Consider the following 16117-nt stretch of genomic DNA (forward strand, 5'->3'; position numbering starts at 1 on the left):
ATGAGAGGCAAAGTGAGCTTGACTTGATAAGTCTGGAGGAGCAACCTATAACTTTAGGACTTACTCTCTGGTTAGGTAGGGGCTAGAATGGATTGCCTAGGGAGTTTGTGGGATTTCTATCCCAGCAGACCTTAAAGGAGAAGGAGATGAGAAAAGGAGGAGTTGGGAAAACAAAAAGCTGTGACGAATAAAAGGTGGATGGTTTTGTACTATGACTGGGACATAGTTTGCACGAGTCATATAATTATTATTCTATTTGCCAAGTAGAACCCTGTGAAATTAGGAATTCTATGACAAATATATGAATAAAAGGACAAAAAACAACGTCCAACAATCTAAAGCACATAACATAGAAGTCATTTTCTTCTTCCTTAGAAGCCTGTAGAATCTATCCAATGGGTTGACCCTTTCCTTGCTTTTTCACAGGTTTTTAATAATATTTCAAATAAGATGTACACAATAGTGATTCTCAGCCTCCTATCCATATACTGTTCAAGGTGAAAGATACCAGAAGTTAATCCACAAAAGTTTGCAAAGTTGTATATATAAGCACATATATACATGTGTGAGCACATTCGTACATGTATGGGCAAACCCATATTCTCTTTTGAAGGATGCACGTTGACAGTGCCTGGCCCAGAACACCTGAGTGCTTTCTTCAAGCTGCTGTCTCAATCTGCAGGCAGGCACAGCATGGTAAACATGCGGATCACATTAAATGCATTTCAAAATCAATATTTTCAACTGAAAAATTTGCAACAATAGCAATCATATTTTGAAAATAAAAACAATTGAGAAGACATTTTCCTGAATGCTAAGTGCTTTATTCATCATTCCTTCCATATCTGCTGATTAATTAAATAATTCTGAGATGCAATATTGTTTACAGACGTGTTTTATAATATTTATACAAAACTAAGAAAAGTTTAGACATTTCTGTATCTTCTTAAGAAATGGCTATGAGGGCATTATCAATTTGTGAAGCATTATATTACCATTACACTTACTAAAGATGTTGTGTACCAGTGCATAAATTGTTGTGCTTAAGCTTTCAAACAAAAACAGTTATCAACATAAGACAAAAACACATCATGATCTGTCCTTTGCTGTCTTTAATTCTTGAGGTGGCATCAGTTGTTTTGACCCCTGGGGTCAGATAACAAAGCACAAGATCTGAGTATTTATATTTGCATTGATTTGCATAGGAAGATGTTTTTTCTGAGTAGTGTAAGTACTTACAGTTTATAGAAGTTCTTTCTTCTTTCTGTTGTTGTTGTTTTTTTTTCTATAATTATTATTATTTGTTTATTTATGTGACAAGAATATTTCTTCTCTGCTTTCAAACTGACAGTTTTTCCTTCTGCATGTTTGATACAAAAAGAGTTGTGCACCACGAACCAACTTTCTCAGTTGCTTTTATGCTTTGTGAAGGTTACAATTGTGAGATCTAGCATTGTAACTGTAGTAAAACATAGTGTGTTGTTCAGCTGGGATTCATGAAGTCAAGTTGTTTACAGTTCTCTTGTGCACTTATACTCAGCCCATGGGTCTGTTTATGCTGTTCTTGCCAAACTGAAAGCAATTCTGTGGCTGCTCCATAGGCTTCCACATAAGACTAAGCACTGATGAGTTGAGTCAGTGGTATTGGCAATCAGACAGATGTCATTACTGCCTCAGGTTTTCCAGCATCTACATAGTGTGTAGGTCAGGTTGCTACAAGGATATACAAATGGAAATCTGTCTTCTTTTCAAATATGTTTTATTAAAGACAGTATTTGCTCAGAACATTAGATGAATATGTATATACCTTTGTAACTAAAGTCATTGACTATGTAATAAAGTTAAAAATCCTTAATTTACACACCTCAGTGAAAATTCATATGTGGGTTTTCTCCTTATTGCTAAAGCTAAAAAAGGAAAAAAATAGGAAAATAAAAAAAGTAAGATTCTTTTCCAAACTTCCTAATTAATGATTCTTTCTCTAATGTCTCAATGTCTAACCTTGAAATTATCACTGACTGTGATGGGATATCTATTACAGGTTCACCATGCTGAAATTTTCCTTTAAATTTAATAATGCTCATGCACTTCTACATATTAGTGATTCCTAATAATTATCTGAGCAGTTCCACATTCTTCTTTCTTGATGTTTCAGTCAGTCTGTGACATTTTTCCTAGTAAATGAAAAAGAGGTGCTACCACACTTCCCTTTACTGTCCCTCATAGTCATATTTGGAGTAAGAAGCTCAGGTTTCTGCCATTAAAGATTTTTTTAAGCATCTTTAAATTGTTTTAGTTATGTTTTAAACAGCTAGCAGTTTAAGAGTTAAGATGAAAGCCTTGATATAGTTTTCAAGTCTTTGAAAATTGAAAAATAATACATTTGAAAAACAAGTCAAACTAATTAAAAAATGCATGTATAAAAATCACTGTGTCTTGGATCAAACCATGCTGGAGAGAGAATTAGATGTTTTCCTGAATCTCTGGTATTCACCAAGTCAACTGAGGTGTATAAAGTGTTCATATACATTTAACAGAAACCTTCCAACAGTTATGAGGCTGAGTACCCCACAGTACTTTGACTCCTCTACTGACCAAATAACTCTTCCAGGAAATCACAAGATATGTTTTAGGCAAAGTACAGCTTGAACTACATAGCAAATTACATCAGGAAATTGAGAGGACAAGTGGGAAATAGAAGGGGTTACCTAATTCTCAGTGTTGTTTAAATTGCATCAACCTACAAAACACATACACACATCCATCATTTCCTGTACTTCACTTTCCAAATGCTCCAGGTATTAGGAGTTTTTCTTACACTAAAGTACACATATAAAGCACATACTAACTCTGATGATTTTAAATTAACAGAGGAATAATGATGCTAAAAAATAAACACTTGGGAAAAAAAAAAAAATAACCCTTAAGAGCCAAAGGTATTAACACTTAAGTTATAAGAAGACTCATGTGAAGATGTACTCTTACTTGACAAATTTATATGTATTTTTTACCCCTCCTCCGTGCATATTTCAGATAAGAGACAAAAAGCATATTGTGGGCTACTTTTGTTGGGAAAGTCTGTAAAGCACTGTTCTCACTGACATTTTATTACAGATTCATGGTAATAAATAGCAGGGGTTAATTTTTCCAAAATGGAGTCCTACTGTGTTCTTTCCAGTTATAGCTGTGAAGTACAGTTTCATTTCAGGAATGACACGTTCTGTAACTATGATGTATTCATAAATACACAAATACAAATATATTTATCAGCAAAGGAACCCATAAGAAATCACGTTAGAAACTACCTAAAACCTGGCAAGTGGAGTGGTGCTAACAAAGGTTGACATTGTTGAGGTGCAGATTTGGGAAGCTGGTCCGGATGGGGTTATGAGGAATATCTCAAGCAACACTGGCTGCTGTAGGACAGTGGCATCTGTGAGGCCTTAAAGTGTGCTTAAGGAACACTGTATTCAAAGAAGGTAAGAAATCTTCAAGTCTGGAAGCCATATGAATTGTAATGAGCATTCTGAGATATGTTTATTAGTCAAGAAGTGTCTTTTTTCTTCTTAATCTATCACTCTTAGCTGCTTCAATGTGCACATTCCTGAATCTAAGAAAGAGGAAGGAAGAACAGTAAAAGAAAACCTGAATAGGCATCTTCAACAGCACAAAGCAAGGTCCAAAGGCTGAAACACAAAGTGCAGATTAATCCTTGCTAAATTTTTGCTTCTTGAAAATGTAATCAAGATCAGAAATGTCTGAGATAGGTACAAACCATGATGTTGCATGGCCTTCAGTTATTGTCATTAATGAAATTTTCTGACACATTTTTCCTTATTGGTTGATTATTTCTTTGTGCTTCCTGTATAGTTTAAGCAGATAATTATGAGATGTGAACTGTCTGCTATTTTTTGCAATGGGTGACATAATCACGTTCTGCTTACTGAGTCAGTTTTGTTGCCCTTTAGCTATATTTTAGTATTTGTATTTGTAACTGTTGATCTGGAAAGGCACAGATCTCCATAGGTTCTGTGACAAATCTGTTATATAGATATTTCATAATATTTCAAATGGCACTGTATATAAGGAGAAGAAACAAGCACTCTACATCCAAAATTGATAACAAAGTTCCTAAACTGAAGCTAATCTTTCAAATTATCTCTGTCATCTTACCATATACAACAGGAACTTCCGTACTTCTGAATAGACCTTGTGGTTTGAATCACATCCAAATCCTGCTGCTTTATAGCAGTACAGAGAACTTCATCCTGCCAGGCAGTGAATTACAAATACCTGGAGGGATCCCCCTAGAAACATGCATTTTTATTCAGATTTGTCTTAGAATCGGCATAAGTTTGCCCAATGCACTCACTGTGATTAGGAATAAATTTGGATTTGCAGTATATTTGCACTCTTTTGAAAAGTAAGAGATGAATTTGAAGTGAACAGAAATCCTGCAATTTCAACACATGCAGAAATTCTGTCTGGATTACATACCAATATTAAATTAAGATATTTACCTAGGATTAACATCATCTAATTTTGGTTACAGGAAAAAAAATGTATGCCTATATATAGACTCCTTCTGTTAAATGGAAGAGGGAAAAAAAAAAAGAAAAAAAAAAAGGATCTGGTTTGTATGGAAAGCAATTCATCTCACCTGAGAGATATTTTATTTGAGAAAAATTGCTATCTGAAGACTCTTTTTTTAGCTCTTGGCTATAAAGGAAACCTAGACAAATAGCTCAGATTAGACATCAAACCTTAAGATAAATGAGATTAAACTGCTCCTGTGTGTTTTATCTAGATGAGCATAGTTCAAGCCAAACAAAAACTAAAAATCCTGCCTCTAGCACAGTTGTTAAAAGTGAGAGAGTGAATATATTAAACTCTGCTAGAAGCTTTTAATACAGTCTGTGACTGTGTGGGGGAATTGGTCATTGAGTGACAGGGGACTATTCACCTTTGCAGTAAAAACATAATCATCTTTCAAGGTCATGCCACTTCTCCTCTGTAAATATCTGATTAGTTTTATTAAAATAAGGTCATGGAAAGTAGATGACACTGTTTTGAATGCATGGTATTACCACACCTATCTATTTCAAAAGTTAGAGAGGCATATAACTTGAATTCACTTCTTATCTGTATTAATAAAGTAATTTTAAACTTTTGGGAAAGATAAATAAAGGTCTGAATAATTAAAACAAAATTCATAATTTTCAAGGAGACCAAAATAAGTTTATTTATAAGCTCAAAGACTTAATAAGTTTTATATTTTTCTGGGGATTTAGATGTGAGGCTTTTAAACATTTTTAACTTCCAATATATATATGTTAAACCATGACTGACTTCAAAGCCATTGAGATTGAAATTCAAGTGACCAACCCCTAGAACCCTATTGTAAAATAAAATACTTCAAGATATTAGACACATCTCCTTAGAGATAGCATATAATAGAGGAATATGACTCTTGTCATTCTAGAGGAACTGGTACTGGAACTGGTACTTCATCACTCAACCCAATTTCTATATAAGCTGTTGAAAAACTATGACTGTAATCTATTTCAGCAAGAGCCCGAGAGAATTCTAATTTGTATTTAAAGATAACCTAAGATCTGATTTCTATTATACTACAATATAAAGAAATAAATAATTAAATAAATAAACTGAATCTATATATGTTTTTCTCCGTATATACATATATTTCTGGAAAGGCATAAACACAGAAAAGTAAGAAAAAGTAAGAAAAAGTAAGAAAAAATAAAACTCATTTTCCCAGTTCCTTAAATACGTAGTAATTTGCCATCTAACAATTTAAAAAGAGATGTTAGAAACCAAAACCTACGATTTTACAGATCTTTCTCATAAGGAATGAAGGAGATCATTATCTGTAAAAGAAAGTCTATACAATGCACACTGCCAAAGGGCACAGTGAAGTCAGAATGTAAATATACTTTATGATTCTGTGTGATTTATAAGACGACTGCAGAGAATCTTCAAGCTGAAAAGAAGGGGATAAAAAAAAAAAAAAAGAGTTTCTAAACCCATTGGAATGGACAAACATTTCTTCCTATACAAAAACAGCTCTAGAATAAAAGGATGCTCTGCAGAAAGATGTAATTTCCAGAAATTTTTATCATTATTAAGAGTAGATATGAAAGAATGTAGACTGTGAGGTTAAAAAAACATTGCTACAGAACTCAAGCAGGAATAAGAAAACAATAGCCTATATAAAGAACATGCCATCAAACAACAAAGAAATCAAATGTATTAGATACCAAGGGTCAGTTATATTTTTGCTCTAGTCTTGACAGTATGGAACTCCTGACAAGACAAAATATCTACCAGGCTTAGGAAATGGGGCAGGAAAATTTTGAATTTCTGCAAGATGATTAAAGTGACAGAGAGCTACAGCACACAACCATTTCAAGGAGACCACAAATTAGAAGTTTAAAAAAAATCTTGGATGAGAAACTCTAGTACTTTCTGTTTAAATTTGTTTATTCACATGGTGCTTATTTTGACAAATAAAACATATCTCAGACAGAACTATTCTGAATCAGACTAGAAATACTGTGAGATTCTGAAACTGATCACATTTTCTTATTACATCACAAGAAAAATAAATAAATAAAGAAGAGAGAAAAACAACAAATACTTGGAATAGGAAAGAGTTCACTTAAAAGAAAGACAAAGAGGCAGGACCAGACTTTTCTGGTATTTAAGGTTAAAAGGTACATAAAGAATAAGTTGTTACAAAGAACTGAGGAGGGGAAAAAAAAGATGACAAAGCACTGAGAGAAAAGGAGATTCTCATTAAATTCTAGACAAAGCCTTAATTGTGCTTATCTAAAAGTATTTGATGAATCTTACAAAGATCTTTACAGTACTTGTAACAGATTGGAGGTCGTTCAGGCTATGACAACTTTGTATACTCTCAAATTATTCCTTGAAACAGTATAGGTATAAGAATATAAACAGATACAAAAGGAAATAATTTCTGAATCAACAGCTATCATAAGTTACATGGTATGTTGACAATTGGAATGTAAGAATGGACAGACTGATATTTCCCTACGTATACTTTCAATGGTTCTTTTATTTTTCATTTGGAGATATGATGTGGGGAAAAAAAGCCAACCTGTAGCAAGGAATAAAAAAATGTTGTCCTTTGCCCAATGAACATGGACTATGTTTACACTGCCTATTCAGCCCAGGTTCTCAAAACTCAAAATCCCCTCCCAGCCATGTTGCATAGATAGAACTTTCAATGTTGTGCAGGCTTGAGGAAGCCTCAGAATACACCAAGACTTGATTTTCAGTGTAAATAGACCTTACACACCTAACACAATCTATCCCGTCTATACTTTGCTACTGATTTGTCCAACATCAGGTAAAACACTCTTTTCTGATTTTGCTGCAGACAGCCAAACATCACTACAAAATCAATTGCTCCTGCAGTTTGAAAGCAATGTTAGTTTAGTTGGTTTTTATATAGGAGGAATGTTTCACTAAGCTACAAGTGCTCTGCTTCCTAATAATTCATCTGGATGGTGCTGGGTGACAGACTGCTCCAGGGCTTATCCTACCCTTTCACTCACTTACAGAATAAGTCAAGTAATAGTTCATACCTAGTTGATGCAGTAAAGGTCACAGACTCTTTTACAGTAAGGCTATCTCCTGACCAAGAAATGACATCTTCCTTTGATAAATGATACTATCTATAATTAGCTGTTGGAAGAACCAAACGTTCTCAAGAATGGATCTTTTATTTAATTTATGAGTTCAAGAAGTAAGAAAGCATCCTATCCACAAGAATTATAGAATCATGAAATGGCCTGGGCTGAAAAGAATTGCAAAGATCATCTAGTTTCAATGCCCCTGCAATGGGCAGGGTCTCCAACCACTAGACCAGACTGCCCAGAGCCACATCCAGCCTTAAAAGCAAAAAGTAAATCATTGGAATTAGCCAAAGAAAACTGAAACCAAACACTTGCAATTTTTCATGCCAATTTTACTCTTCAGTACATCTCCATCTGAACCTTTTCACATATATGTACATACACATTCAGATGACAGAATCTGAGAGGGACATCAGGTGGATAAAAAACAATAGGCAAGACTGTGTAGTTTGTTAAGCAGCTTTGCTCTGATGGTCCCTAAAATCTGAGTTGTATTATATCCAGCTTCAAGAGGACTGCTCAATATTTTAGATCTTATAAGACAAAATTGTCTGAGTACAGAAGGAGCTTTGGGGAACTATAGACTAGTTTTTAAGGCAACTGAGATAGATAGGAAATCATATGGAAGCTGTAATTATAAAACTCAGAACTGGTCGGCATTTGTCAACCTGACCCAAAATTTCAGTTAAAAACACATGTAGAATCTATTAACAATGAAACAGCATTTATCTACAAAAAGTTTCTTGGAAACTTTTGGAAGTTTTTTGGAAACCAAACAAGTAAGATAAGTGATAAGAATAATTACTCCTGTTGCAAGGAGTGCTAGAGTATGACTTGGAACTCTGTTTTCATACACTATGTTTGCTCAAACAATTATTTATAGATGATTGAATTCTAAAAATACGTTGTGATATTTGGGTAAAAAAATCCAGTACAGTAATTACAGCTAAAGTACATGTATAGGTGTATAGTTTAAGCAGGCAAGGGGGATATGTAATGTCTTTACATAATTAAAAACATGCATAGGTTTCTTTTAGCAATTAAAATAATGTCAAAAAGGGATGATGTACAAATTCCATTTCAGCATACAATTCTAAAAGCAAGACAAGTGAACAAAAACACATTAGAACTGTTGTAGACATATGTCAATGCAAATAGAAGCAACCAAGTTTCTCAGGATATATACTACTTCATTCTTCAGCAATTGCATGAAGGCATGAGGGTACAGGAAAAAAAAAAAAAAAAAAAAAGCAATTAAATTTTAAATTGATAGCAATTTGAAGAAATAGGTTTTACTTCTTTCCAAAGGATAAATGAAATGCTTAAAAATCATCATCTAGAAACTGAAGAGGTCTGGGGCAAGGTCCCCAGTGTTTAATCTCCCTCAGAAATACCAATTCCCACAGTCATAACTGAGCTCTTAGAAATGCTTGAAAGTCCAATGAAAAAGCAGTACCATGTCTATGCTTCTCACCTCTTCCTGGAAATTGAGAGAGCAGTTTCATATTCCAGAATGTCTCCTCTTCAGGTTTTTTTCCTTCTGCTACTCCTTTCAACACAAAACCTCCATAAAAATGAAATAAGAAAAAGAAGTTTTGTAGATTTTTCTAAAAGAGCATGAGTATTCTGGGTTGTATCTAGTATCAGAGGGCTAGAATTAAGAGGCTATACACCTAAAAATGAGCTGGAAGGAGAACATCTATCTTTTCCTTCACCTTTGTTCTGATGAAAAGTGGGAGCAAGTTAACTCACTAGATATGAAGTATAGCTAATATTTTCTATTTTGAAAGAAGGAACATAGCGTAGGTTACTTCTCTTGTTCTTTCTCCAGATGTTGGTTTGCAGCAGGACATATTAGATGAACAACTTTTTTCATCTCTTTTGAGCACTGCACACTGAGTAGCCCTTGTTTAACTAAGAGTAGCACTGACATGTTATTACAGCCTTTTTTCACAGCAAAGAATGTGAGTATGAAAGCATGCCAGTATGTCAGTAGTTTTCTCCGAAGCATACCTTCCTGAGTACTCATTAAGAATTTTATATACTAAGAAAAGAATTCCTGTTCCTAAAAATAGCTTTAGTTAGAGGTCCAAAAATCTTCCTGGCTACCCTCTAGTACTATTTTATATGTGGGATTTATTTTCTCCTTCTTTTGTAATTCTTCCCTCCAGCAAAACAAAAAATCTCCTGACAATAGAAATATGAGGTCATTACAAACATTAAACAGCTCCATGGTAATGCTTCTCCAACAACATCTATGCTCTGATACTAGAAAGCTATAGTTGGAGAGGACTGAGAACTACGAGCAAATTAATGATGCTTAATTTGGAAACAGTAATCTTCAGCAAGGCCTGTAAGAACTTAAAGTACAGCACTATACAACAACTGTTCTTTATGCAATGTCCATCCAGTCTGAACAAGCTGTGGTACTCACTTAGAATTCTCTGCAGACAACCTGTAACAGCCCCACTCCAATTCTGACCCATTCACAAATATATGCCAGAAAAAAAGTGCGACTTAGAATTAGCTGGAGGCTAATTCTCAGGACTCGGTCTCACAAAAGAACCTATGTCCTTCTAGATCGAATCAAGAGGCCTGAAAGGATGCATATACTCTTCATCTACATAGAAACAAATAAAACAATCACATTTATTTCTGCTAAGATATTTTACATAGCATATATGGATAATAGCAGACACATCCTGATGTGACTTTCTTCTTGTTCTATTTTTCTAACTCCCAGGTTGTGTTATTTTTCATGGATAGAACAGGAAGGGCTGCATTCATCTTGTATGACATTTGAAAATAATGCAAACAGTACAACCAATGCTATTTAAACAGTGAAAACATGAAGAATTTCAATAGAGCATTTGAATTACACTTTTCAAATTGACTTTCTGCTTTCTCTGACATAGTAAGTTTGAAAAAATGAAGGTATTATAATCCACAATAAATTCAGCTGTTTTCATTTTGTGAAAGAAAGAATGTCTCACCAGCTATTCACTCTGCATTTGCAATGGCAAACTGATTATAGGGAATTTTGTGTTTCTTTGTAGATGGTAATACTGTATTGGGCATTATCACATAGGTGAAGACATAAAAAAGACAATTCAAAGTTCAGTGTTTCTTGTGTCAGCACTGCTAAGAGCTCTTGAAACTAGTATATTTGGGATGGCTGTTGCCGTGCACAATTATAGTTTAAACCCCCCCTTGCCCAGGTACTAGCGAAACCCTCGCTAGGGCCAAAAAGACCACCGTGACTCATCAAGAAAGGTGGCAAAATGGCGTTTATTAGGAGTAATCAGCACCTTATATACCTTACTACTTCGTCTACACCCCCTAGGGCGCACGTTTGAAATGCGCGCCAAGGTACATCACAAGGTGAGGGATGGAAAAAGGAGGGGTCCCTGTTGCGTCACATCTGAAATCTTCGCTCGCCGCCTACCACCTCTCCCCCCCTCCAAATACTGCAAGGTTCAACCTCGTTAGCATCTACAACAGATGGGTAAAGATCAGAGAAGATAAAGTGAAATCAGGATATATGCAGGAAAAAATTACAAGAATGAATGAAGAAAATGAAGGGATACTTGATGTCAGAAGACTTGAAGTATTTATGTTTATACAAGCAGAGTACTTAGTGAAAGAACTATATGGCAATTTTATATGCTATACGTATACATTTAGCAAATGAGAGTAAGAATTTGCAATTCAAAAAAGGGTAGATTTACAGAAAAGTATATTAACTACGCACGTATTACATATCACACATATGCATACAAATTGATGCCTCAGCCAATTCCCAAATCCTGCTGTCTCTCCAGCAGCTAGCTTGTACTTCCAGCAGGCAGCTCCTCACAGATGCACATAACTGGCCTAGCCTCACAACTTCAGTACCTGGCTCACAGGCTACTTAACCTTATCACTACCTAGTCGCTTTAGATATTTGCTGCCAATCAGAAACTGACTTGCATGCCTTGGTCCTTCCAGTTGCTAGTCCCACACAGACATGAATTAGATGATTCTTGGTTTGACTTGCTGGTACCTAAATGTCCAGTAGCACAGATGCACACAAAACAGAGATCCCCTCACTCACACAGGAAAATACAAATTGAGTTTAGTGAGAGAGATCAGACAGCAGTGATCAAACGTGGGACATGGAAGCAAGTACTCACCAGTCCCAGTTTAGACACATCTGGCCCACTTAACCTCATTTCCCTTTATTTTCCAGAATTAGTCCTCACCAAATTACTTTGACCACTCTTTCCTCACCTTTGACTTCTTCCCATAAACAAATCATGATTAGCTTTAAAAATTCCCACATGTTCTTCCATGTATTCCATGATGCCAATTAGTCTGAATGTTCCTCTTGAGATCTGCTCTCACCAATTCATCTTGGCAGGTTTCACACTCAGGCACTGTGGATGATAGTTACCTGTGACAGCTCTGGAAGGAGCTGTGGAAAGGAGTTCTTACCTGTTATTTGGTTATTATGAAACTTCTGTCTGCCAGTGCACCTGTCTGCTCCTTCATCTTCATGTGGATTAGCCTTTTATGGGCACATAACCCACCTGCAATAGCTCCAGGATACAATAGCTGGGACAATAATAGATTAGCTTGATGAAAACTTTAGGACAATATTTAAATTTTCTATTTTACAGATCATCTCCAAATCATCTCCAAAATAAAACTGCCTGCCTGTGTATTTAATACTTACAAGAAACAGACTTTTCTGCAAATTTAGAACATTACTCTGATAGGGGTATGGAAAAAAGCTATTTAAGTTTTAACAAAATAATAATAATAATAATAGGACTCAAAATGTGCTGCTGGAAACATGAAGTCATTAAGAGAGCAGATGTGTCAAGTATGTGTAATTATTCACTAACTTCCACATAAATAGAACTCAGCATCTCTTAAAAGTCATTCACATAATCTTGTAAAGAGGGGCTGGATGCAAGCACAGTAACACCAGTACTCCGCAACAGAAGATACTACACATTTATCAGCAATGTATAGAATCATAAAATTGTAGAATCACCAAGCTTGGTAAAGACCTTCAAGATCATCCAGTCCAACCATTCATCTAACACCAATAGCTCCCACTAAACCATGTCCCTTAATGCAACATCTAAACATTTCCTGAACACCTCCAGGGTTGATAACTCCATCTCCTCCCTGGGCAGCCCATTCTCAGAGAAATAATTCCTAACATTCAACCTAAATCTCCCCTGGTGCAACTTGGGGCCATTCCCTCTCAACTTATCACGTGACATGGGAGAAGAGATCAACACCCACCTCACCACAGCCTCCCTTCAGATAGCTGTAAAGAGCAATAAAACCACTCCTGAGCCTTATCTTCTCTAGACTAAATAGTCCCAGCCCTCTCAGCTGCTCCTCATAAGACTTGTGCTCCAGATCGCTCACAGTTTCATTGCCCCTCTTCCAAACATGCTCCTGGGCCTTGATGTCTTTTTGTAGCAAGGGGAAAATGTAAAGCAGAACACAGTACTCAAAATGCAGCCTCACCAATGCTGAGTATAGAATTTCTTTTATTTTTAGATGAATTTCATGCTGGTTGTGCTTAATATGCACCTACCTTCCATGAAAACCCTAAATTCATTCCACAGTTAATCTAGCACTTAATATTTTTATCGCTTTCTTCATTAAATGCCACTCATGACACACGGTCTGAGGAAACAGGTAAACTTTTCAAGTTCAATTTCACTTGCCTTTCAGTTATTTTCTTTTTCCCATTGTTGCCTCTTGCCACACTCACATCTTCTTACTTTCACAGTTCTTTTATATAGATTTATTCCAAGCATCAGGATATGCTTATTGTTAGTCTTTTCCAGAATAGAAATTCAGTAGCTATTATAAACTATAGTAAAATACACACAATTCATAGTAACCTGTAACTACAATAAAAAGCCAATGCCTGAAAAACAAAGTTGTCTTCAAGTTATGCAAATACTAAGCCAAATTGCATACAGAGTCATCCATTACACTATTTTATATTGGATTTATTTTCAAATTCAGTTCTAAAAGAAAGAATCGTGGTACTACATTCTCCATAATTTAATACTTTAAACAGTCACAGTTTGCTTTGCTAACAAAACAGAGATTAGTTCCAGCCCAGTGTAAGTTTAATACTAGTCACACATAACTTAATAAAAAGTCTCTTGACTTTACACAGAGAGAGAGAAATATTCCTCAAGTATGTTGTTATGTCACATTTCAGTCTGGAGGAAGAAGTACCTAAAGCAGGAGCAACTGCTACTGCTATGAATGCAGTAAGATCTTGTAAAACTGAAAGACCTGAACCCTATGATACATAACACCCACAAATGAGATTATTATCCTCCCCAAAGAGTTTTGAGCTTATTTGTCCAATATTAAAATATATAATATGATAGATAATATTCAGTGTAATGGGCCATGTCACGAGTGTTCTAGAAGGTTAGTGGCTATCATGGTTTCACTGAAATTTTTTCTTAAAAAATCTAAAATTGGTGATGAACTTCTGATGAATTTCCTCCTAAGAGTGAGAAACACTGCAGCAAAAAAAAACAAACAACAACAACAAACACATATAGAACAGGAAGTTTGGTTTATGAACACATACCTTTTGGAGATTTTTTTTTTCCTGCAATAGCTGGAGGGCGATTCATTTATTCAGTGCCCCGGAACACACCTGTGTATAGTGAAATTACTAAGATAGTATGTGTGTATTAAATGCCCTTCTGTGCTCTCAGGAACTTTAGCATGAAAGTTATCCAAGCTGGCATGAAAGTTGGACCTATATATGGAGAATGATGTAAGTAAGAGGATAGAGCAGGAATTGTCCTAATTTTGATAATACCTTATGTCTGAGGAAAGTGATCAGATGTGCATAGCCTGAATTGAAAAACTATATAAAACTGTATAAAAACAAACTCAACACATTCAAAATCTGTTTGTTATGAGCATTCTGAGGTTTAAACACTGACAGTTCTATTTTAGCAGAAGGCGTGTCAAAGTCAAGCATCTCCTAAAGAATCACAGATCAGATTTATGTTCAGTTTTCCATGTCTTTGAAATGCAAACTTTTTTGCTTTCACCATTCCAAAGCAGAAAACAGAGCTGTTCTTTAACATTTTGGTTATGAAGACAAAGAAGAAAAGCAGTACTTTTTATGAGTGATATTGAGGTAAAAATCTCAGAGAATACTTAATATGACAAAACAAGCCTTCTCTTTTCTGCCTGCCCTCCAGTTCTCTCATTTGCAGGACTATTCCCGCATCTTTTATACTTTTGTCTTCCTTAACATGATCTGACTATTCTGGAGAGTACTGAGAATTCCTGAATCCTGAAAGCAGATTCCTTTCATATGTGACATAGCAGCAGTGCAATGCTACATGACACCACCCAGTGCCTGCTTCCAACTTTTGGAAAGGTGAGAACTCAGAAGAAGATCAGGCAGCCTTTAATACATCACTGAGTTTCACTTTCAGGAACTTTTACAATTTTTTCCTCCAATAACATCACAGTTTCCCCAGACTGAGAAATGAAAGGCAGCAATATTTTCCACATGCCAGCTTTTTAATAATCAATTAAGGCAACTGGAGTTCTGTCATCTTCACCTGATCCACTGACAGAATAGCACTCCAGAGCAGAAGCATCTTCAGTCTTCAATCGTCTGAATCACATATACTAGAGAATGTGAACAGTGGAAACAAAGGGAATGAAATAACAAGAAAGATAAAGTCATAGATGTCAAAAGGAGAAGGACTGGATCTTTCCTTGTCCAGCAGGAAAGCATTCAATCTGTGTTTCACCAGAGCAATATAAATATTCAGCTTTTCAGTTAAGAAGTAACTGCAGACAGAATAAAAGTCCTCATTTGTTCAGATTTGATATCAAAGTTAATCATGAAGGTAATGTAGCCTGAAGAGAACATATATATATATATATATACATATATATATATATGTATGTATGTGTGTGTGTGCCTCCGGTGGCGCAGTGGTATAAGGTGCTGCTTGCAACACCAGAGGCCCAGGGTTTGAATCCCCCCTGTGGCGCAAGTGGCAGAAATGCTGCTCTGCTACACAGAAAGGCTCGAATCCCGGGAGTTGGACTCGACGATCTCTAAGGTCCCTTCCAACTCACACGATACTGTGATACTGTGATACTGTGATATATATATATATATATATATATATATATATAAATATATATATATATAAAAAGTCTACTTTGGAGAGAATCAGGGAGAATTAAAGGCATGACAACACACTATAATTAAATTTATGTTGTGAGTTACAGCAGTTAATGAGGAAAAACTCTTGTCTTCAAATGATGTTTTTCTTTTGGGATATGTTATCTACTTGCCCATAATGCTTTTCCCATATCTCAAGAGATGCTGACTAGGACTCCCCAGTGATGTGAGTTACATG

General features: G+C 35.5%; 1 long non-coding RNA gene across 1 annotated transcript; it reads right to left on the reverse strand.

The window, feature by feature from the left end:
- Window positions 1–9199: 9199 nt before the first annotated feature.
- Window positions 9200–13031, reverse strand: LOC140248007 (uncharacterized). The gene is made up of 3 exons (XR_011902796.1): window positions 12978–13031; window positions 12156–12275; window positions 9200–9246 (listed from the first exon to the last, which is right to left on the reverse strand). It is a non-coding gene; the product is annotated as an uncharacterized lncRNA (long non-coding RNA).
- Window positions 13032–16117: the final 3086 nt, after the last annotated feature.

This window comes from Excalfactoria chinensis, chromosome 1 (assembly GCF_039878825.1).
Source record: "Excalfactoria chinensis isolate bCotChi1 chromosome 1, bCotChi1.hap2, whole genome shotgun sequence".
NCBI classification, from domain to species: Eukaryota; Metazoa; Chordata; class Aves; order Galliformes; family Phasianidae; genus Excalfactoria; species Excalfactoria chinensis.